Below are 21,623 nucleotides of genomic sequence, written 5' to 3'. Positions count from 1 at the left end.
CTCACAGATGAAACAGACTCTTCCAAAAAGTAAACCCACTGCTCCAGGATTACACAGCAATTCTTCCACATACTCTGGCTACACATACTTCTGGAGGAAGGTGGCCACTATACAGCCCCTGAGAATCTTCCAGGCTCCACACCTGTCCTCACGGCTGGCCACCAGCTCAGAAGAGTGTCAGCTGACAGTCAGAATCAGTCCATCCAGGGAGCAAGTGACCCACAGACCTCGGGACACACAGTCGGCCTCCAGACTCATCTTTCAGACCTGTGCCCCCAGAGACCCCCTTCTTGGAAGTGGTGCTGAGCACGTAACCTCACCCCTGGTCTTCTGAGAAGCAAACCTTGACCTAGGACACTGGCCAACAGCACAGCCGGTCCCCACTGGCCTCAGGAGGATGAAGGAGCAGGAAAGAAGAGCCCAGAGTAGACACAGGAGGACATGGCGAGGGCCAGTCTTCTTGGAGGACTTTCACGGTCACTCAGACGGTTCTTTTCCGGGGGAACTCTGGAGGAAGAGGTCCCGTGGCCCCAAGCACACCCACACACAAGGCTCAGAATCAGACGGAGCTGGGTGATTCCTGAGGTGCCTGAACTGCTGGTATCAGCAAGAGACCAAACAGTAAAACAGAACGCGCTCAGTCACTAAAGGGAGCGGCTAGCGGCATTTCAGAAAGAAACACTGCTCCACACTTTTCACCCTACAGGGACCTTGAATCAGCGTAGATATCGCTGTGTGTGGCCCACAGAAGCTGCTGGAAGTGCTGGCACACAGGCAGGGCTGGCCCACAGCTTCTGCCTTCGCCCTCTTCAACCCAAAAGCTCTCTACTGAGGAACACCCAGGACCCGTGGCCCTGAGGAGGGACAGGCTGGTGGCCAGAGCCCCTGCTGAGCCCAGCCCATCCCCCCACCCCAACCCCAGGCTGCCTCAGACCACAAGAAATAAACCTTGTTGCTTTAATCCTCTGAGTCTGGGGTGGTCTGTGTCACAGTAGACAACTGGCAGTCACCCACGCCAAACTGAATGGCTGCTCAAGGCCAATAGGAAACCAAGGCCCAAATGCAATGCACTTTGATAGAATATTTCTCCAGTTTAGTAGTGATGGCCAACACTCCAGACACCCTCACCTCCAGGGGACAATGCACTGAGCAGGGCCCAGCTGGTGATCAGTTTGGAAATGGCAGTGAGCCACTTTTCTTCAATGAAGTTTTGCAAAGAATATCTCTGGCACCATTTACAATTAATTTTAAAAACTCCAAGAAATGGAATTAGAATTATCTGGTCAGTGGTGGACGGGACAGACACTTGAACATTCACATCCTTCATCATGGTGCGGTGCCTGCTGCAGGAGTGGGTCACTGGGGGAAGCTCTCCGATCTGCTGTGTGGACACCCTTAGAGATGGTGTGACTTTTCAGTGGGATTCTTAACTGCCTGCAGAACAGGTCATCAGTCTCTTAGCTATGTGTAGAGAGAAGACTTCTTTTAGATTTGCCTGAAGATGAGTACGAACAGTGTTAATAAGTTCAAGGCCTGTCACTTTATCAATACTTTGCATAGGGAAGTAGGTGTCAAGGCTGGCCAACTCTCTCAGTGCCTGGAGACAACGCATCGGTGGCCAATTACACACCAAGCTGCCAGCAGGGCTGAAGGAGCCCAGATGAGTGCCAAAGACTGCTGCTCTGGGCACCGTGATGGCCACCCCAGTTCCTGCTCCTGTCCCCACCTCAAAACCAAGTCAGGACTCACTGGGCACCACCAGGCCAGGCCCTCTGCCCTGTACAAACATCACTACAGACAACAGCATCAGAGCCAGGAAACTTGGAACCCGCTGCCTGGGACTCACCCTTCAGGGACTCTCAAACCCCTAGCCAGTGACAATGGTTCCAAAATCAACAGTTGTGCCAGCTGCACCAAGTGAGACAAAATATATAAAACTGGCTCCTAGGCCGAGAGGCATTCCATAAGTAATGGGAAGAAAATACACTTTCACCAACTTCTTATTTGACCACCATGCTAAGACACCCCCTTTACAGAGAAGGCCCTATTACTTGTCTTCCAGGAGAAACACACAGAGATGCAAGGAACTGAAGGTCACAGGCCAGTAAGCAACAGAGCTGGACTTATCGGCAACAGAGAACTCTACCCCTCCTGCCAGTAAGTCCCTTTCAATAAGGACCTTTTCCTGGGGAATCCACCTAGGTCTATTCTAAGCCAACGTACAGAAGGCCTTCCCTGCTTCTCCAGGTAGGGGATATTATAATCACAGCCCACTTTGTTCAGTACTTACATGTGCCAGACAGTGCATTATCTCATGAGAGCCCTGGGCTGAGGCCAACCAGCAAGGGGACAGCATTGGTGGCTTTTCTGGCTCATATTTACCAACCCACAGAAATCTTCCCCTCTTCCAGCACAGTTACTGACTATAGGAAAAACCTACAACTTAGGCTTAACCCGTCAGTGCAAGGCTTCTGTGGCCAAAGGACATCTGCTGAATGGCCGTAGAAGAGACACTCTCTCCCCAGAAGTATGCAGTGGGCAACTGACTGCCATCTTGTAGTCACAGGAAGCCCACCAGGGGAAGAAAGTGACAACTAAAAAGGCAGAGAAGAGAGTTTATGGGCAGTCACATGGTTGAGTTGCTTGATCAACCAAGCCTGATGTCCACATTACTTCTCATTATTCTACTTATATAAATCAGTAAACAGCCATTGGACCTAAACAGTCCTTGACCTCAGAGGCTCAAAGGTAAGTCAGTTGTCCAGGGTTCCCAAGATAGTACAAAGTAATGTTGCTACTTGAATCTTGTATCTAGTCCAGATTCTCCTCTGTAATGCTTAATTTTCTGTGTCCTTTTAGGTAGGTTATGACACCAAATATCTGTCTACATGTTGCTGTAAAGGTTTTTTCAGATGCGATCCACATTTAAATCAGTAGATATCAAGTAAAGCAGATTTTCCTCCATAATTGGGTGGGCCTCATCCAATCAGTTGAAAGTCTTGAGAAAAGACTAAAGGGAAAAAGATAAGAGGGAAGAATTCTGCTCTAGACTGTTTTCAACTCAAAACTGTAATATCAGAATCTGTGGGAATTTCTAGCCTGCCATGCAAACTTCAAACACACCAGCCCCCTCAAATTCATGTATTTATCTAGATAGATGATAGGTAGATCTATACAGACATGTATCTATAGATATCTGACATGCCTGACTGACTGAAACGTCTGCTTTGAACCCTAGGCTCTCTGTTGCCTCGCTCCTGGTCACGATCAGTTCCCACAGCACCTCCTTTTGCTCTTATGAACATACCCCCTTCCTATATCAAGTTTCATGTGTGCACAGAGCTATACTCAGCTTCTGAGCTGGAAGCAACTCGTCTCCCTTTGCATGAAGAGCACACTGTCTTGTACACAAAAGAAGTTCCACATTCATGTGTTTGACGAAGAATAAAACTATTTTCATCCAGAAGAGCTGGCAACAAAGGTCTCCAGACATATAGATTATCGCTCATTGAGGCAGCAAGCCAGTCAGTCGGGGACAAAGTGAAATATGAATGAGTGCTGAAAACATGCCCAAATTTACACTTGTTAATGCAGACCTCACTCTCCCCTACACTCTGCTGCGTGTCCTAGTCTTGGGCAGGAACAGGAATCGAGGGCTCAGGTGGCTAAAGGATGGAGCTCTCCTTCCTGGCACAGACCCCTAAAAGGAATTGGAAAAATTACCAGCCACAGCCTGACACAAAAAGATGTGTGGATTATTGCAAAGCCAAACTGAATTTTAAAGATACCTGATTGAACCATCACTGGGTTTCCAGAGCTAGTGCTTCATGCAGAAGGATGGATAAACTTAACCAGTGGTTCTGAGACTTGAGTGGGGATCTGAACACCCTGCAACTGTCACTCCCAGATCAGAATATGGTGGAGCCCAGACCTGGAATTTCTAACAGCCCCCAGGGGATGCTGATGGTGGTCCTGAGACCTCACTTCAAGAAGCCCTGACTTAGACATATGTCAGAAAATGCAGACTCTCAGCAAACCCACCCAAACAGTGGGCTGAGCTGGGCAAGTGAGCCCTGGGTGGGCATCTGCTGCCTGGCTGTAATGATAGCTACAGTCTTTTTCCCAGGAAGGTTACGTAGGGTGCCACTGGAGAGTACTTGAGAGTATCATCACAAAAACAAACTAAAGAGCATTCTTCTTTTGCCAAATTCACAGAACCATCTAAAGAATAAACACAATAAGTAAAGTTTTCTTACTGTATCCAGGTAAGACAATTGGTAATTAACAGTCTGATTACTTGTAGGATAATGTCTGCAAAGCACTTAATGGTAAAAGTCCAGCATTTCATGATCTCAATATATAACTGATTCAGGCAAGGACTATCCTTGGATGCTAAACCATTGAGTGAGTGGTGATTAGGAAGCAGGATGCTCAGAGTCTTAAAAGGACAAAGGAGAAGATATACCTGACACCAAGGAATTCTAGGGCCTTCACCAGGTAATTAAGCTTTGAGGGCCAAGAGCAGAACAACAGACAATGGACCTCTTGACATGAGGTGAGCAGAGTACGCCACCTCACACCTATGATCCTGAATGTAATGACAAGAAAAGACTCAAATCCAAGCTAGCATATCCTATGAGGAAATTGCCCTCAGCTCTTCAAAACCTGAAAGCAAGGGAATAAATAAATCTGTCCCTATTTCAGAGGACATGACTGTCAACATAGTTAATCCCAGGAAATCTATAAAACTCCTAGAACTAGTAAGTGAGTTGACAAAGATCATAGGATACAACATAAACATACATAAGTCAATAGTACTTCTAAGTACTGTTCCTCTCTAGTGGCTCAGCCGGTAAAGCGTCTGCCTGCAATGTGGGAGACCCAGGTTTGATCCCTGGGTTGGGAAGATCTCCTGGAGAAGGAAACGGCAACCCACTCCAGTACTCTTGCCTGGAAAATCCCATGGACGGAGGAGCCTGGTAGGCTACAGTCCATGGGGTCACAAAAAGTTGGACATGACTGACTGACTTCACTTTCATGTACTAGCAATGATCACATGGAAGCCAGAATGAAAAATACAGTACCATTTACAATCACTCAAGGAAAAGTAAATACTTGGCTGTAAATCTAACAAAACTTATATAGGACTTACATGCTAAAATCTACAGAAAGCTAGTGAACAAAATCACCGATCTAAACAACTGGAGAGACATACCATATTCATGGACTGAAGACACAAATTAGCAGAGATGACCTCCAACCAGTGAACAAACAGTAGTCAAGCCACACCACAGAGCAGTACTCAACAATGAGGCAGAACGAACTACTGATACAGCAACAACCTGGATGGATCCCCAGAGCAAGCTGACTTAAAGAAGCCAATTCCAAAAATCTACAAACGCTAGGATTCCATTTATGTAACATTCTCTAAATGTCAAAACTACAGTCATGAAGATTAGTGACTGTTGGGATGAAGTCTGGGTGCGGATGGATGGGAAGTAGGTTGGCTATCAAGGACATATTGAGGATCCTTGTAGGGATGGAATGTTCTGTACTCTTATCAATGACAACATCCTGGTTGTGACATAGTCCTGCAGTTTTTCAAGATGTTTTCATAGGAGGAAACTGGGTCAAGGTACACACGATCTCTCTGTATTGTTTAATACAACTGCCTGAAAATCACCTCAAAATAAAAAATATTAATTTAAAAAAATGTCTTCAGGGGGAAAAAGCCATGAAAAACAATAATAATATTAAATAAAGAAAGCTGGTGGCCTGCTCCCACTTTCAGGGCATAGATGGACAAAAATCACAGTGTGACACAGAAGCCATGATGAGATTCAGAACAGATTAAGGACAGCAAGAAAGCACTTTGGGGGGCCAATGCAGAAATGTAAGTAAGAACTAGACATTAGCTGATGTCAACAAATTAAAATTAAATTGCTTACAGTGATCATGGTCGTGAGGTTGAGAGATGAGGGAAAATGACCTTATTCTCAAGAAACACAGGCTAAAGTATTTGTGGGTGAAGTTCATAATAGACACATAAATTATGTAAATAAAGAGAGAGATCACTTAAAAAGAGATACAGCCAATGTGACAAAATGGCAAGAAAAAAAAAAAACCTACAGCAAATCAAGGTGAAGGGTATGCAACTGTTCACTATACTATTCTCCAGAAAATATGACCATTTTCAAAAATGAGGTTGGATGAAAAGCAGTCTTTTAAGTTCAACAACCATCCATTGGGTTTCTCTGTACTTCTTTAACAGTCTGTCTCCTTTTCCTTTCACTCTTAAGCACCTACAGATTCAGATGATGCTAAGTTTCCAGGGTCCTGAATGATGGCAAAAAAGCCTCTCATACAAAAGCCAAAAGGCCCCTTGGCCCCAAGAGAGACAGCCTCAGACAGATGTGGCCTCAATCTCAAAATGACAGTGAGAATTCAGAATCAGATGGTCAGAAGTAACTAGAGATGGACACAATGAGAGCTATGATGGAGGAATCCCCAGCTCTGAACTCTTGGAACTCAGGACCCCCCCAAACCCATGGGCCTCAGGACCTCCACCAGCCCCATAGTCCCCTGGACAGCCCAATCCCATGGTCTTCAGAACCTCCACCAGTCCCCTGATCCCCTGGACAGCCCAATCCCATGATCCTCAGGACCTCCACCAGCCCCATGATCCTCAGGACCTCCACCAGTCCTGTGATCCTCAGGACCTCTAACAGCCCCATGATCCTCTGGACCACCCAATCCCATGATCCTCAGGACCTCCACCAGCCCAATCCCATGGTCCTAAGAACCCCCAGCACCACACTGTTCTGCCACATCCAAGCTGATGTCTCAGCCATCAAGCCACAGCAAGCCCTGGTGAGTTTGTGAGGGTTAACCATATCCCAGGACACAGCCAGCACTCAGTAAACGCTAGCTGCCTGAGAGCAATGAGTGATGGAGTGAATGAGCAAACGAAGAAACAATGGAGTCACCCTCTGACAGGGCCTCACAGAGTCAATAATTAATGTCAGCCCACCTGCCATCACCACCCTCAGGTACGTACCTTTTATTCCCAGCAACCAGTCTGAGATCTATGAACTGCTGGCACACCACTTCTCATTCATCAGGCTGGGAAGAGAACAGCATCATGGAGATGGAAGCTGGTGATGTTTGTGGTGGGAGAAGGGTAGCAGGGGAGGTGGGGGGGTCGTGTACCATGGGGCCATGAATTTAGCCAGGGCCAAGGCCCTGAAGGAGAAGGCAATGGCAACCCACTCCAGTACTCTTGCCTGGAGAATCCCATGGACAGAGGAGCCTGGTAGGCTACAGTCCATGGGGTCGCTAAGAGTTGGACGCGACTGAGCGACTTCACTTTCACTTTCATACACTGGAGAAGGAAACAGCAACCCACTCCAGTACTCTTGCCTGGAGAATCCCAAGGACAGAGGAGCCTGTTGGACTGCCGTCTACGGGGTCACACAGAGTCAGACACGACTGACCTGACTTAGCAGCAGCAGCAAGGCCCTGAAGTGGCCACTGGCCATTTGGGGCAGGACAGATGCATCAACTAATCAAGAGACCCAGCTTGTGGCTGGCAAACAAAGCCACACTCTTGCTCTCAACTCTTCCATCATCATCTGAACGTGAGTTATGTGCCTCCAGGCACCAAGGGTACCATACAGCACATCCAAACTTCTCTCTAAAATCTAGCCATTTTTTTAAAAAGATACTCAGTCCCACAGAAAGAATTTGTGAACATGATCTGAGCATCCTGGGCAGAAGCAGATAAGTGGGAGAGGCGACTCTTCTCAGCAGGAGTCTGATGGATGTTCAACATTTTTATAAGAACAAAACTCTCATTTAAATATCAGACAAGAGATTACACATTGCTAGTGGATCTGTATAGTGACTGGAATCCATTCTGAAAGAAAGACAAAGGAAATAATTCTTGCCATTTTACAGTGTGGACTTCAAGGAACCCCACAACACACTCTGTCCAAAATGAATATTCTTTTGTGCTACTGAAATAGTGAAGTAACAGTTTTGTATTCCCAACTCTTGTCAGGGAGCCCTCATGGATTCCTAGCAGGCACTGACCATCAAGTTTCTATAATACGACCACTTAAAATATGGCTACTTTCCAAGAAAATAACAGCGGGCTAGATTCTCAAGCCTATAAAATAAGTGTCAACTGCCCTCTCTGAAAGTTCATGGAATACACTGCAAAGCAAAACTCCCAGAAAGAAGAAAATGGTGGCCCTGGGTGGAGGTGGGGGGGATAATGAAACCCTGGGAAAATATGCAAGCACCTCCCTCTCTTCTTGTAAAGAACCAGCTTCTCAAATGTTTCCACTTAGCTGTGGAATTGTCCCTCCTCTAGTGAAGGCTTACAGTAGGGAGGCTCCAGAGACAGAGGCCTTGACCAAGGTCACACAGGCGTCCCTCAGCTCCTTCCAAAGCCCTTATCACATGAAGATAGAGGAAGCCTTGGTTCCTGTCCTTGGAAGAGCTCAGATTTTAGTGAGGAGAGATACAAACAACATATACATGACCCAACCCCAGAGTACATCAGAAGACCAAGGACGTGCTAATTGGGCAATGTGAGCCTGTGATTGTCAGGCTCCCTCCCAGAGGACATGCATTTGGGTGGGAAGAGCTCGGGGGCCCCACAGACCCACCTCCTTCCCAGGAGCTCTATCTCAGGGAGGCGGGCTAGCATGGCGAAAAAGCCTTCTGGATTCAGCTCCTAGAAAGGCTGAATGATAAAGTGAAAAGAAAAGTAATGACAAGACACCTAGTATGTACATGCATGCTAAGTTGCTTCAGTCACGTCTGACTCTTTGCGACCCTATGTACTATATAGCCCACCAGGCTCCTCTGTCCATGGAATTCTCCAGCAAGAATTCTAGAGTGGGTTGCCATGCCCTCCTCCAGAGAATCTTCCCAACCCAGGGATCAAACCTATGTCTCTTACGTCTCCCTACATTGGCAGGAGGGTTCTTTACCACCAGCGCCATCAGCAAGCCCAGTGTGTACCTGACATTACATTTACCCCAACAACCCAGGGAGGTCCTTCATACCAACTCCCCTTTTTCAGCAGCACTTCAGAGGACAAGGTGTCTGTCCCAGGGTCACACAGAGAGGCAGGACCCAGGCCACAGTGTTCACTGCAGAGCCCACTCCCTTTTTGCCCTGGCCCCAGAGTAAACAGGCAAGACCGTGCCGTTTCCAGCAGCATCAGAAGACACAGAGAAGCTGATATCCTAAAAGTGCACAGGCCTGACAACAGACAGAATGCATCAGAAACAACCAGTGAAGCCAAATGGAAGGAAGGAGGGAAATGCAGGGGTCGAGGGAGAGCAGACAAGAAAGATCACTGTTGGCCAAAAGTCTTCGTCAGCTCCAGCCCGTTAATCCAACTTATCTTGGCAGTGAAACCTGAGAGCTGAGCCTGTCTGGACCCCACTAGAACATTATTAGTTGCAGAGCTGAGTTCAGCCCTGACAGGTTCTAGCTGGACACTGGCCAATATTCCTGGTCACAAAGCCTCCCAGAGCCAAGGTCAGCATGACAGCAGCTCCAATGCACGTAATCCCATCAGCACGTGGCAGACCACAGGGCATAGTGCTGGGCCCTGACCCTGGTGCCTTCGTGAAGACCTCACTGGACAAGGGCCTCACTCACGTCCACCCACAGTTGCCCATAGGACCCAGGAGCAAGGGAGCAAAGCTGGCCCTTCGGGGCACAACGCAGTCTAGGTAGAGGGGCTGTGTCCCAGCCAGGCCTGTATATACCTCCCTGTGGGCTACACTCAAAATCAGCGACTGGCAGATCCCCAGCAGGCCAGAGCTCAGAGGCTGCTTCTTTCACCTTCTGAAAGCAGCAGCTCTAACAAGAATCCAGCCCAGCAGCTGGGAGCTCATGCAAGCATAGCCAACACTCTGCAAGGCTGTAAGGGTCATCACTGTGATAACTGTCAAGTCAAGGCAGAAATATGGGAAATGCTTAGAATAAGATATAGGTTTGGGAAAACCATCAGCATAAAAAGCACACACACACATCACACTAACACTGTCTAACACTGTGTGCTAAGTCGCTTCAGTTGTGTCCAGCTCTTGCAACCCCATGAACTGTAGCCTGCCAGGCTCCTCGGTCAGCGGGATTCTTCAGGCAAGAATACTGCAGCGGGTTGCCCATATCCTCCTCCAGGGAATCTTCCCGACCCAGGGATCAAACCATTGTCTTTTCCGTCTCCTGCATTAGCAGGTGGGTTCTTCACCACTAGCGCCACTTGGGAAGCCCAAACCCCAAACTCTTACAAAAACCAAGCCGGAAAGAGGAAGATGATCACGTATTTGTAAGTGTGAGAATGGGGGAACTTTTATAAATGTTTAAGAGAGTTGGACTGTGAAGAAAGCTGATTGCTGAAGAATTGATGCTTTTGAGCTGTGGTGCTGGAGAAGACTCTTGAGAGTCCCTTGGACTGCAAGGAGATCCAACCAGTCCATTCTAGAGGAGATCAATCCTGGGTGTTCATTGGAAGAACTGATGCTGAAACTGAAACTCCAATACTTTGGCCACCTCATGCAACGAGTTGACTCACTGGAAAAGACTCTGATGCTGGGAGGGATTGGGGGCGGGAGGAGACAGGGACGACAGAGAATGAGATGGCTGGATGGCATCACCAACTCGATGGACAAGAGTTTGAGTGAACTCTGGGAGTTGGTGATGGACAGGGAGGCCTGGCGTGCTGTGATTCATGGGGTCTCAAAGAGTCGGACACGACTGAGCAACTGAACTGAACTGAAAACATCATTTAAGTCATGATAATGTTTCTAACAAGAAACATGTTCCATAAAAGTGCATTATGCTCTTACAGATGACCTATAGTTTGGACTTTTTTGCATTTAAATGGGGGCAGGGAGGAGCAAAGAGCAAAAGAAGTCACTCTCTTGTTGCCAGTCACCCATCTCACCCAAAGTCTTCATCAGCCTGGCCAGCCCTCAGCCCAAAGACTTTCCTATTTGTTATGCTAAGAACCACCTTCCTCAGGGTCCTGTGCACAGCTGCCCTGCACCTCCACAAGCCAGCAGGGCAGCTCGGGAGCCAATGAACGTGGGCGCCCTGGGGTCAGGTAGGCTCAGCCTCACACCCCTAAAAGCTGGGTGCACACTCGCTTCTCCTGCAGGTCAAGGCCCACAGTCCCCCTACCTGACCTTCACTCCTGCCCCCCCAACCACGTTGGCACGCCCCTCATTCTGGGCCACAGGATCTGCAGGGCTAAAATATCTTCAGGCTCCACAGTTCTCTGACCACTTAGTCCAGTAAGCTGTCCTTCCTCTGTGGTTGCACCCATGCACATTTCCTGGGTGCAGACTGAGCTCCCTACCCAAGCCCCACAGCCCCAAGGTGGCCGCACTCATGAGACCTGCCACCCCCATTAGCGTGGAAGGCTAAGACTTTGACACAAGGTTCCTAGTTTCTGGAGCTGAATGCTGGTGTCCTCTTATTCCTCTGCCTTCCTCAATCCCTTCCCTCTTCTGGAAACGCATGAGGCAGTTCCTGCCCAAGGCCTCTGCCCTCACTGACTCTCCACCCGATGGATCCTTCCCCAAGCACTCAGGATTCACTGACTCTGATACATCCTTCGACCCATCATCTCCCTCCAAAGAAGCCCCACCAGACCACCCTGTAGAAAGCCCAGTGCCCAGGGCCTGAACCCGGCCTGAGCCAGGAAGCCTCCGTAATAGGGGACAATATAAGGATGAACCACCTCCTTTGAAGCCCAACCAATTCTGCAAATGCCCACACTGGAAACGATGCCAGCAATTCTGGTCCAACATGTTCCAGCACTGGGGGTAGGGCCTGCTAGTTGGCATTCCTGACTTGAAATGGTGAATACATTCTTAAAGGGTAAAAATTAACCAGCGTCCACCAGCATCCGGCCCTGCAGGCTCCATGTACTGATCAGAAGAGTTGCCTCCCAAAGGCACAGCCACCTTCATCGCCATTTCACCAAGGCTAAGCCAGAGCAAGGCCCAGGTCTGTGTTGTTCCCGAGGAAACCTGGAGTAATTGCACTCATACATCATAGGTTCTGGCATGCGGGTCCCAGACTGAACCATTTATCCAAATTAAAACCATTCTCCAGAAACAAAATCAGACCCTTTTAATTGAAAAATAAAACCAAGCAACCCTAAAGCCTCCTTTTTTTCTTCCTTAATGAAAGACATTCTTCCTGCTTTCTCATTCCATTAATCACTGAGTTTATACAATCTGTCAAAATAGCTTGGTAAAAAGTCTTCTCTTCCTTTTCCTGCAGGCCTGGTTTTTCCCAGCAGGCGCCAACCCGGCCAGGAGTTCAGGCACGCCGGGTGAGCACCAAGAGGGTTCAGCCAGCACGCTGTTTCTCAACTTCAATTTGACCTTATATTTCAAGGGACTTCCAAAAGCTTGTGTTCACTTCTAGGTACACACCCCAGAGAAGTGAGAGATACCTACATACCCATGTTCAGAGAAGAGTTACTCGAAATTGCCAAAGGGTGAAAGTAACCCAAGTGTCTACCAGAGGAAAACTGGATAAAGTGGTCTTTTCATACAATGAAATATCATTCCAGAAGGAAATCCTGGTACATCCTACAACATGGATGAAACCTGAGGACATTAAGTAAACTGAAATAAGCCAGTCACAAAACACCAAATATTGTATGATTCCACTTCCATAAAGCACCTAGGGCAGTAAAATTCATAGTAATGGAAAGCTGAATGGTGGGTGATGGGCTGTGGGAGGAGAAAAGAGGAGTTAGTGCTTACTGGGGATGGAGCTGGTTTTGCAAAATGAGAACAGTTCTGCAATATGATGATTTCACAATATGAAAGTACCAATGCCGCTAATGTACACTTGAAAATGGTTATGTTACGTGCATTTTACCACAATCAAAAATAGTTTATGTTCTTTGACCTTAGAAGTCCTTCCAAGAACATGACTGGCCAGGATCTTGCCCAATCTCCATGCAAGAATGCACACAAGGCGGCAAGTGGCCAGAGGACAAATAAATGGTCATCACGTACATACTGGGTTCTGTACTGTATGAATGAATTCACTTGTGTGAATGCAGAGTAAGTTATAAGTAGGGAAGAACTTACACTGCCACACTGATGCTAATACGTATGATCTCAAATTGGTAAACTTGAAAAAGAGAATGCACACAGCATGCAAGAGGGTGAAAACACTGCTCCATGGGTGGCACTATTAGGCCACTATTCCTGGCATTTTTAACATTTCTCCCTTTTTTCCAAGTCTACAAAAAATATATTACACAAAAACTACTTTGTAAAAAAAGAGTCAAAAATTAATTTAGGAAACCAAGGCACATGCATTAGCTGGGAATCCCCTCCCACCCCCTGAGCAACACAGATGACAAATGTCCCCTCCCCTCCTAGGGCAGGACAAGAAAAAACACGTGCCTAGCCAGCCCTGCCTCACTCAGTCACCAGTGGACACAAGCAGAGGTGTGTCCCCTCTCCCACCCCCAGCCACTTCAGATCTTTCCAGAAAAGACAAACTGGAAACACACCTGGCCAAGATCTAAAGGAGACTCCCACAGCCCCCACCACCTCCTCCAGTTATAACAAAGGATTACCCGACAGGGATCAGATAGGGACTCCAAGAATGCAGAAGTGATGTTTCAACAGGAGCCCCGGGGTGGGGGCGGGGGGTGGGGAGGCAGTGACAATTCGGCAGAATGAGAGTAGGCAATGGCCCAAGAGCCAGCAAACAGAAAGGATGCCCTGGGCCACACAGGAGACCCAGTAGTCAAACAAAACAGCACCCAGGAGGAGCGCTGGTGTAAGCCCCTCGGAGCGCAGTGACGTCCCCAGGCTGCAGGTGGGGAACCGAGAGGGCAGCCTCCGGACAAAGAGTGCCTTTTACCCCAGATCTGTGGCTGCCAGAGCCCGGCTCTCTCCTCCCAGCACGCTGCCTTCACCGTACCTTTGATGTGCGTCCAAAATCACTAGTGGTGAGGGGTGAGCACTCTGAGAAAGGTGATGGATTACGAGTGGAGGAGAGTCAATGGAGCCCTTTTGTTCCCGCAGCCAGCGCCGCAGCCCGTCGTCGGGGAGGAATGTGTACAGAACGCAGACGCCCCAGCTAATGGCCCAGCCTGGCCCTGGGGCGACATGCATGGCCAGATGAAGGCTGCTCCCCCACGCCCTGGGAGGCTCCACAACAAGTGAGATGCAACACAGAGCAGCTGTGGGCCAGGGTAACGAGGGAAGCGGATTCCTGAATCCTCCGGTGTGAAAAGCTCGGCTCCCGAGTTCCCGGGCCATAGCCGCCTCTCCCTGGAAGAAGAGCGGAGCAGGATACTTGGCACGCAAAGCCTTTGCCTCTGCCCTTCTCAAGAGCCTTGGCCATCTTCCACAGGGGCACCGATCTCATGAGTGTGTCTTTAAAACTTTGGGGTTTGTTGTTAATCACCAGTTTTGAAAAAGCTACACTCGAGGTGCCAGGTCACACCGTGATGCTGCCACCCACTGAGGCACAGTGAGAAGAGATGAGACCCTTCCCACCTGAGATGAGACCCAGCCCACGAGTGCAAGCTGGTCAGGAGTGGCACCCACTGTCTGAAATGAGAATTCCCACAGATGTCCCCTCAATCTCAGAACAGAGCCAGGCCTGCACGAGGGGTACTAAGTGCTATCAACTCCCCCCAGGAGAAGAGGACAAGGAAGGCAGCAGTTGGCCACATGCCACAGTCACAGCCCAGGGAGGAAGGAAGAGGGACGAAGGCTGTGTCCAAGGAAGCAGCTGTGGCTGGAACCCAGGCCAGCTGTGGACAGTGGGCACCCAAGAGCTCCAGAGCTTCCGCCAGGCCCTTGAGGCAGGTCGAGAACCAGAGATCCCTGGGTTCCACTTTGGGACCGTGCCCAAAACCGCACCAACCCCTCCTTGCACATGCTCAGGCCCCTGTGACCAAGGGGACACTCGCCTTCTATGGGTGAGGGCCAGGCACAGGCTCTGTCCCCAGACAGACCTGAGTTACAACCAGCCCCATGACACAGGCAGGTGGCTTAAGCTCGCTGAGTCCCAGTGTACATTCCAGAAAACAAAGATAAAAATATGTTCCTGCAACGCTGGGTGATGATCTATCTGATCATGGAAAGTAAGCATCCCCAGGTGCACGGGTGACCACACCATCAGAAGAAGGTATTAATCTTGCAAGGTTCCTGGGCTTGGAGCGGGGGAGGAGGGCGGCAGAACAGGAGCAAAGCCTTCTCTCCCAGAGTTGGTGTCTCTGGGGAGCACCCCCTTGGCACAATCAGGAAATGCTCCACAAGAGGGAATTTTCCTTAAACATAAATTTTTCAGTAATTTAGCCCATTTGGGACCAAACATTAATACCAGATCATTGCCTTCCTTTTTTAAAAAGTAACATAACTCTTTAAATGTCTAGGGGTCATTCTGATGATTATCTTCCCCTCAATGACACCGTAGGGCATTCTGACGGCTCCCAACAGTGGCCTCAGGTGGCGGTTACCCTCACTGGCTCCTCCCTCCCACCCAGCAGAGGAGCCCTTGGGGGGTCTGGGGCAGCGGGTGGGAGACATTCAGCCTCCCCGCACCAGGGACAGGCGCACAGTTGGGACCCTGAGTGCACACAGCAGGACAGAGAAGTGTCCCCGCAGGAGGGCCCAGTTCACAGATCTGGCAAGACACCTGGATGACACACACCAAAATGAAGTTGGTGGGGCGGGGGGGTGGTCACCAAACACATTCCTGAAATTCAGAGTGCAATAGGAAGCTCCAGAAACCTGGAGATTCTAGTTTGCTGCTTTTATGGGAAAAGGACAAACGTGAAGGAGACCAGTGTTCCCACGCTGAGTCCACTCACAATTGCAGAGTGGCAAATCTGCCTGGTCTGGGGACTCAACATACTGGAAGATTCAAAGCATCTTCTGAGCCTAAGAGAAGACAACTCACATTCAGCAGCATTTTGACCGATTTTTAATGTCTAGGTGTTTTAAAAAGCAGTGAGGCAGCACAGAGAATACATCCCCGCAGCTGGACAGTCGGGGTTTGAATATAAGCTCCACATGGACATCCCTGGGAAGATCGGGTCACATCACACCGTCTCACACCTGCCTCTGCTTAGCCATGAGGGTTAACAAAAGTAACTTCTTCCATAGCTAGAGCAGAGCTCAGAACCTGGACAATAATGAAGACAGTAAGATTCTAAAAACATTTGCTCACAGCCAAAAACAGGTAGCTATTCTGAGGTAACAAAATGCCTATTGAACAAACTGACTAGCCAGACCTCTTGTTCTGGATCAACAGAGACAGCTGCAAAGGAGGGGAACAGGGCCAGCTCTAGGTCACTGATGATCCCCCTAACTTACCGGGTCTCACAGGAAAGAGCCTGGGGTTTGGGGTATGCATACCTCCAGAACCCCACCCATCTCCAGCTTCCACTGCCAGCAGACTCTTCAAGCCCAGCCTCAAAACAGTCCTTTCTTACACAAAGCAGAACCTCGGTAAGGAAGCCTCTCTACTCGGGGAGCTGTGGGTACACTGGGTGGCTGGGATACAAGGTAACTTTCTACCAGCTGGAGGCTGTTTCTCTAGCAGGAACACCCTGCACCTGGCCTCATAAGACTCTGAGGGTGTGAGTGGAGGGGTCAGGGCAGGGTGTGGTTAGGAGACAAAAGGTTGTTCTCTAGCATGGTGGTGGTTTATGCCAGGCTGACCCTAGAGAAGGAGTACTGCAGGCGCAGAGAGCCAGAGGACTGGGTCTGCTCTGGTCCCTAAACATTCTGCCCTTTAACAAACATACTCATCTGTAAAATAGGCCTTGGGCCTTGCGCACAAGCTGCCACTGCCACACGGTGGGTCAGAAATCTTTCCCCCCTCAGTCTTTCCCCTCTCTGTTCTTGCTTTGTGCCTTCTTCCCAGGCCATTTTTAATCCCATCAGTAATACCTCCTGCAGCCCAGGAACAGACTTTGACCTGCTGACATTTAGCTCTCAGGGTCACCTTTGCAAATAGCTCCATTTAAAACTCTAGAGGTGCCAAAGCTACATTTTTTTAAAAAAGCCAAGTCAATTCGCATCCAGGAGTGCTCCCGGAGGCTACTCCTTTTTCTATCTTCTCCGTGGTTTGTAAAGAAATAATTCAGCTGCTGCTGCTGATAACTGTGACACCTCGGCTAAGAAATTTGCTGTCAGGACATGCATCCACTTGACAGACAAGCAGCAGCAACTTCAGGGCCCTGGAATTTCACTATCCTGGACAAACCCTGGGCTTCACCCCCATGTTGATTGAGCAACAACTTGGGCAAGATATTTAGCCTTTCTTTGCCTCTCAGTTTGCACATCTGTAAGATGGAGCAATTATCCCAGCTCCCTCCAAAGGTTGTTATTTGAGCGAATGCAGTGCATGTATGCAAAGCATTTAGCACAAGCACACATGTAGGATTTACTACGGCCCTGTTGTTACTTTGCCTCCAGGGTCACTATTACTTTGTAAAATTACTAAGATTACTAATACTTCGTCTTTGAGGTCAGGAGTCTGGCTTTCTGCCAGTTCCCACAGTCAGCTCCCTGTGCACAGAGTTCCCCTCATCCCCTGCAGACTGGCCAAGCCCCCTCCATCCTCCAGCTGCAGCGACTCCCTCGCCCCTCCAGGCCTCTGGACAGAAATGCCTTTCTTAATACTTGTTGATTGATTTGCAAATATAACCTTTCAGACCCTAAAGAGGGGAAGAATCACAAGGACATAAATATCTCTTTCAAAAGGCAATGAACTAAAGCACTTCAAAACAAACAGTATCCACTGACCACATACACCAAAATGCCAAGATGGTTAGTTCTGAAGGGCTAAGTGATATGGATGCAATGATAATTTTCAATCAAATTTTCAGTATATTTAGAGTCCTCCATGATCATGGGTTCAGGTTACAAAGAGAGACTATGGGGGGGGGGATTTGGGGGGGACTGCCAGCAGATCAAAGTGTGTGAAGGACAGGGACACCCTAGGGGTCTGAGGGTGCTTCTGAGTGGGCAGTGACCTCCTTCAATAGTTGTCTCCGCAGGCCCCACAACCCATGGGCTTTTATTTTTTAACCAGCGCTGTCTCAAGAATTGGAGTGGAGCTCTTGAGCCCCTTCCCGCCACACAGATTTTCAAATCACTTCAAGCAAACGACCCCGGCTCATTTATCAGACCCCGACGGCGCCCACCGAGTCCCAGACCCTCCCTCTTCCTGCCTGTCAGCTACAGCGCCGGCGTGCCAGCAGGCACGTGCCACAGGTGGCCTCGGCCACGCACGCCCCCGGCCTGGTTCCCGCTCCTTCAGAAGTTAGGAAGGAAGCACCAAAGGACCCCCTGCTTCCCGCCCAACACAGGGAAAGGGAAAGAGAGACGCACCGGAAAGCCTGCTTGCAAAGACCGGGAGAAGGGTCCTGAGCCTTCCCATTGCAGCTCCAAGCTCGGCTCTCCGCTGCGGAGTCTCAGGACGCGTCCTAGAGAGCGAAGTTCACCCGGGCGCCGCCGCAACAGTGCCGCTCTGGCCCGCGGGCCCCCGATCGAGCTGGCCTGCTCCCCGGCTGCATCCGCCCTCCCCAGCGCTGTCCCCGCGCCCCAGTCCCCAAACCGCGTCCGGGACCCTGGCCGAGCCCGCCCGCGCCCTCGCCGCGTCCACCCGCCTCCGTCCCTAAGTCCTGCTCCCTGGTACCCCGGATCCCGGCCGAGCTCTCGGTCCCCGCTCGCCCCAGCTCAGGTCCCCGCGCGCGCGGAACTCCGTTTGCCCGCGCGCCCCGAGCCCCTGGAGCGGACGCTGACGCCAGCTCGAAACAAAGAGGTTGGCGGTGCGCTCCCCGCTCCAGTACCTGGGCGAGCGGCGGCGCGGTCGGTCCCGCGGGGCGATGGCCGCAGCAGGCAGGGCTCCGAGCAGCGCGAGCAGCGCGCGGGCGGGCCCGTCCTCCTGGCTCGCGGCCGCGCCCGCCGCAGGGCCCCCTCGAGGCGGCACGGGCAATCGCCGCCGCCGCGCCCTGGCCGGCCGGTCACCTGGCCTCATCGCCCTAACAATGCGGCGCGTTCCAGGCGCGCCCCGGGCCCCGTGCGCCTCGGGGACCTCCCCAAGTTGGCCAGGTGGAACCGGGAATTATTAGACCCGTTGAGCAGCCCAGATTCAGTGTTCAGGGGGCTGGTGGGTCCCGGATGGGCAAGCGATTTCCTGATTCCTGCACAACTGGTTCATTTTTTCGTTCATTCATTCATTCGGCACTCTAAGTATTGTGTGTAAGTAAGCAAAATCTCGTGGCCGGCCTGTAACTCACAGAAGGAAGCTACCGGGAGTAATGCAGACACAAAGCAACAAGGCAGTGACAGAGGAAACCCAAGATGCTTTGGAAGCCCTGGAAAGTCCAACCAGCGGAGGGAAGGAGTGGGGAAAGATTTCAGAAATCACCTCTTCTTAAAATGAGGAGAAGGAAGTGACAACCCACTCCAGTATTCCGTGGACAGAGGAGCCTGGTGGGCTGCTGTCCATAGGGTCGCACAGAGTCAGACACGACTGAAGCGAGTTAGCATGCATGCATGCATTGGAGGAGGAAATGGCAACCCACTCCAGTATTCTTGCCTGGAGAATCCCAGGGACAGAGGAGCCTGGTGGGCTGCCATCTATGGGGTCGCACAGAGTCAGACACGACTGAGCGACTTAGCAGCAGCAGCTTCTTAAAATGAATGGGGAGAAATGAGCAAGAAATGATCAGACCAGGAGTGAACAAGAAGAAGGCCGCAGACAGAGGATCCAGAGGAAGAGACACAGATAGATGCCAACACCCCCAAGACAGACGGCCCCTCATCACTCCCTCAGCCTTGGCTTCCTTATTGGTGAAATGTGGGAAGTGAACTGCATGCTCTTGAATTCCCCTTTTAAGACATATGCCCGTGTGCAGAATTAGAAGTGCTATTCCTCCTGTACAAAAGAACAGTTTCATCAGCACTTTATCTTGTGAACACACAAAGCCCCTGACACAAAGAAGACTTTCCAGGAAGGTACTCCACTCTACATCCTGCAGAAGCTACTTAAGATTGTATCTGTCACTCCAACCAAATGTTCTTGGACTCCCACCTGAAAAAGTGGGCATATCTCAGAGTGCAATTACCAGGAACTGTCCCTGATTCAGAAATGAAGCACCTTAATCTACCCGGGCCTTTTGGGTCCAGCTCTACCCATCCTGCCCATGCACAGAGCAGAAAAACACAGCTTGTCAGGACCAGTGGAGAGACTCAACAGGAAAATCATCCATTAATGGACTTCTTTCAAAGTAGCCAGCTGGGACTTCCCTGGTGGCCCAGTGATTAAGAATCTGCCTGGCAGGGCCTCGCTCCCATAGAGCTATAAAAGTGAAACCGTTAGTGGTTCGGTTGTGACTCTTTGCAACCCCATGGACTGTAGCCTGCCAGGCTCCTCTGCTCATAGAATTCTCCAGACAAGAATACTGGAGTGGGTAGCCATTTCCTTCTCCAGGAGACCTTCCCCACCCAGGGATCAAACCCAGGTCTCCTGTCTTGCAGGCGGATTCTTTATCATCTGAGCCACCAGGGAAGCATAGAGCTATAGGAGGTCCCTTTTCTCCTCAGCCAGGACTGGAGGCCAAAATCAGCCCTTGAGGGTCATTGTTGTTGGGGCCGCCATGAGCTGGGAAGCTGTGTTTTCCTACCCCAGACATTTGTAGAAAAGAAGAAAAAAGAATCTGCCTGCCAGCCACAGGCTCGACCCTTGGTCCAAAAAGATCCCATATACCAGGGCTCAACCTGTACACCACAAGTACTGAGCCTGCACTCTAGAGCCCGAGAGCTACTGAAGCCCGTGCACTTGGAACCCATGCTCCACAACAAGAGAAGTCACCTCAATGAGACGCCTGCACAGTACAACTAGAGAATAGCCACCACTCATCACAACTAGAAGACCCAGCGCAGCCAAAAATAAATAAAGTAGCCAGTCATCAAAAATTTTGTGGCCCTGGATCCAAAGTAAGCCTGTCCAGGGAGGAGACACAGCAGACCTCTTGTTTCATACCTGAGGACCAAGGCCAGGTCTGCTCAAATTCTACTCCCATCATTCACCATCTCTTCAGAAGGATTTGACCAGTCCCTAGAGAGATAAGAATGCCTTCCTCAGTGATCAATGCAAAGAAATAGAGAAAAACAATAGAATGGGAAAGACTAGAGATCTCGTCAAGAAAAGTAGAGATACCAAGGGAACATTTCATGCAAAGATGGGCACAATAAAGGACATAAATGGTATGGACCTAACAGAAGCAGAAGATATTAAGAAGAGGTGGCAAGAATGCACACAAGAACTATACACAAAAGATCTTCATGACTCAGATAATCACGATGGCATGATCACTCACCTAGAGCCAGACATCCTGGAATAAGAACTCAAGTGGGCCTTAGAAAGCATCACTACAAACAAAACTAGTGGAGGTGATGGAATTCCAGTGGAGCTATTTCAAATCCTAAAAGATGATGCTGTGAAAGTGCTGCACTCAATATGTCAGCAAATTTGGAAAACTCCGCAGTGGCCACAGGACTGTAGAAGATCAGTTTTCATTCCAATCC

General features: G+C 49.7%; 1 protein-coding gene and 1 non-coding gene across 5 annotated transcripts in view; one reads left to right on the top strand and one right to left on the bottom strand.

Annotated features, from left to right (window-relative positions):
- The window catches only part of TNS3 (tensin 3), a 223,622-nt gene extending 204,611 nt beyond the window's left edge, over positions 1–19,011 (bottom strand). The window contains exon 1 of one of the 4 annotated variants that reach the window (XM_055421063.2): positions 18,881–19,011. The gene's annotated coding sequence lies outside the window, so the exon portion shown is untranslated. Of the gene's footprint in view, positions 1–13,986; positions 14,903–16,394; positions 17,554–18,419; positions 18,614–18,880 lie in introns of those variants that run through there. The other 3 variants (XM_055421067.2, XM_055421065.2, XM_055421064.2) reach the window with 3 other exon arrangements.
- Positions 19,012–20,592: 1,581 nt separating this feature from the next.
- On the top strand, positions 20,593–20,730 carry LOC129552860 (small Cajal body-specific RNA 20). Its single transcript, XR_008685345.1, has one exon.
- Positions 20,731–21,623: the final 893 nt, after the last annotated feature.

Source organism: Moschus berezovskii, chromosome 3 (genome assembly GCF_049115385.1).
Source record: "Moschus berezovskii isolate FMDL1 chromosome 3, NW_MosBer_1.0, whole genome shotgun sequence".
Classification (NCBI taxonomy): Eukaryota; Metazoa; Chordata; class Mammalia; order Artiodactyla; family Moschidae; genus Moschus; species Moschus berezovskii.
Note: the sequence above shows the minus strand (reverse complement) of the source record. Positions and strands in the feature narration are given on the sequence as shown.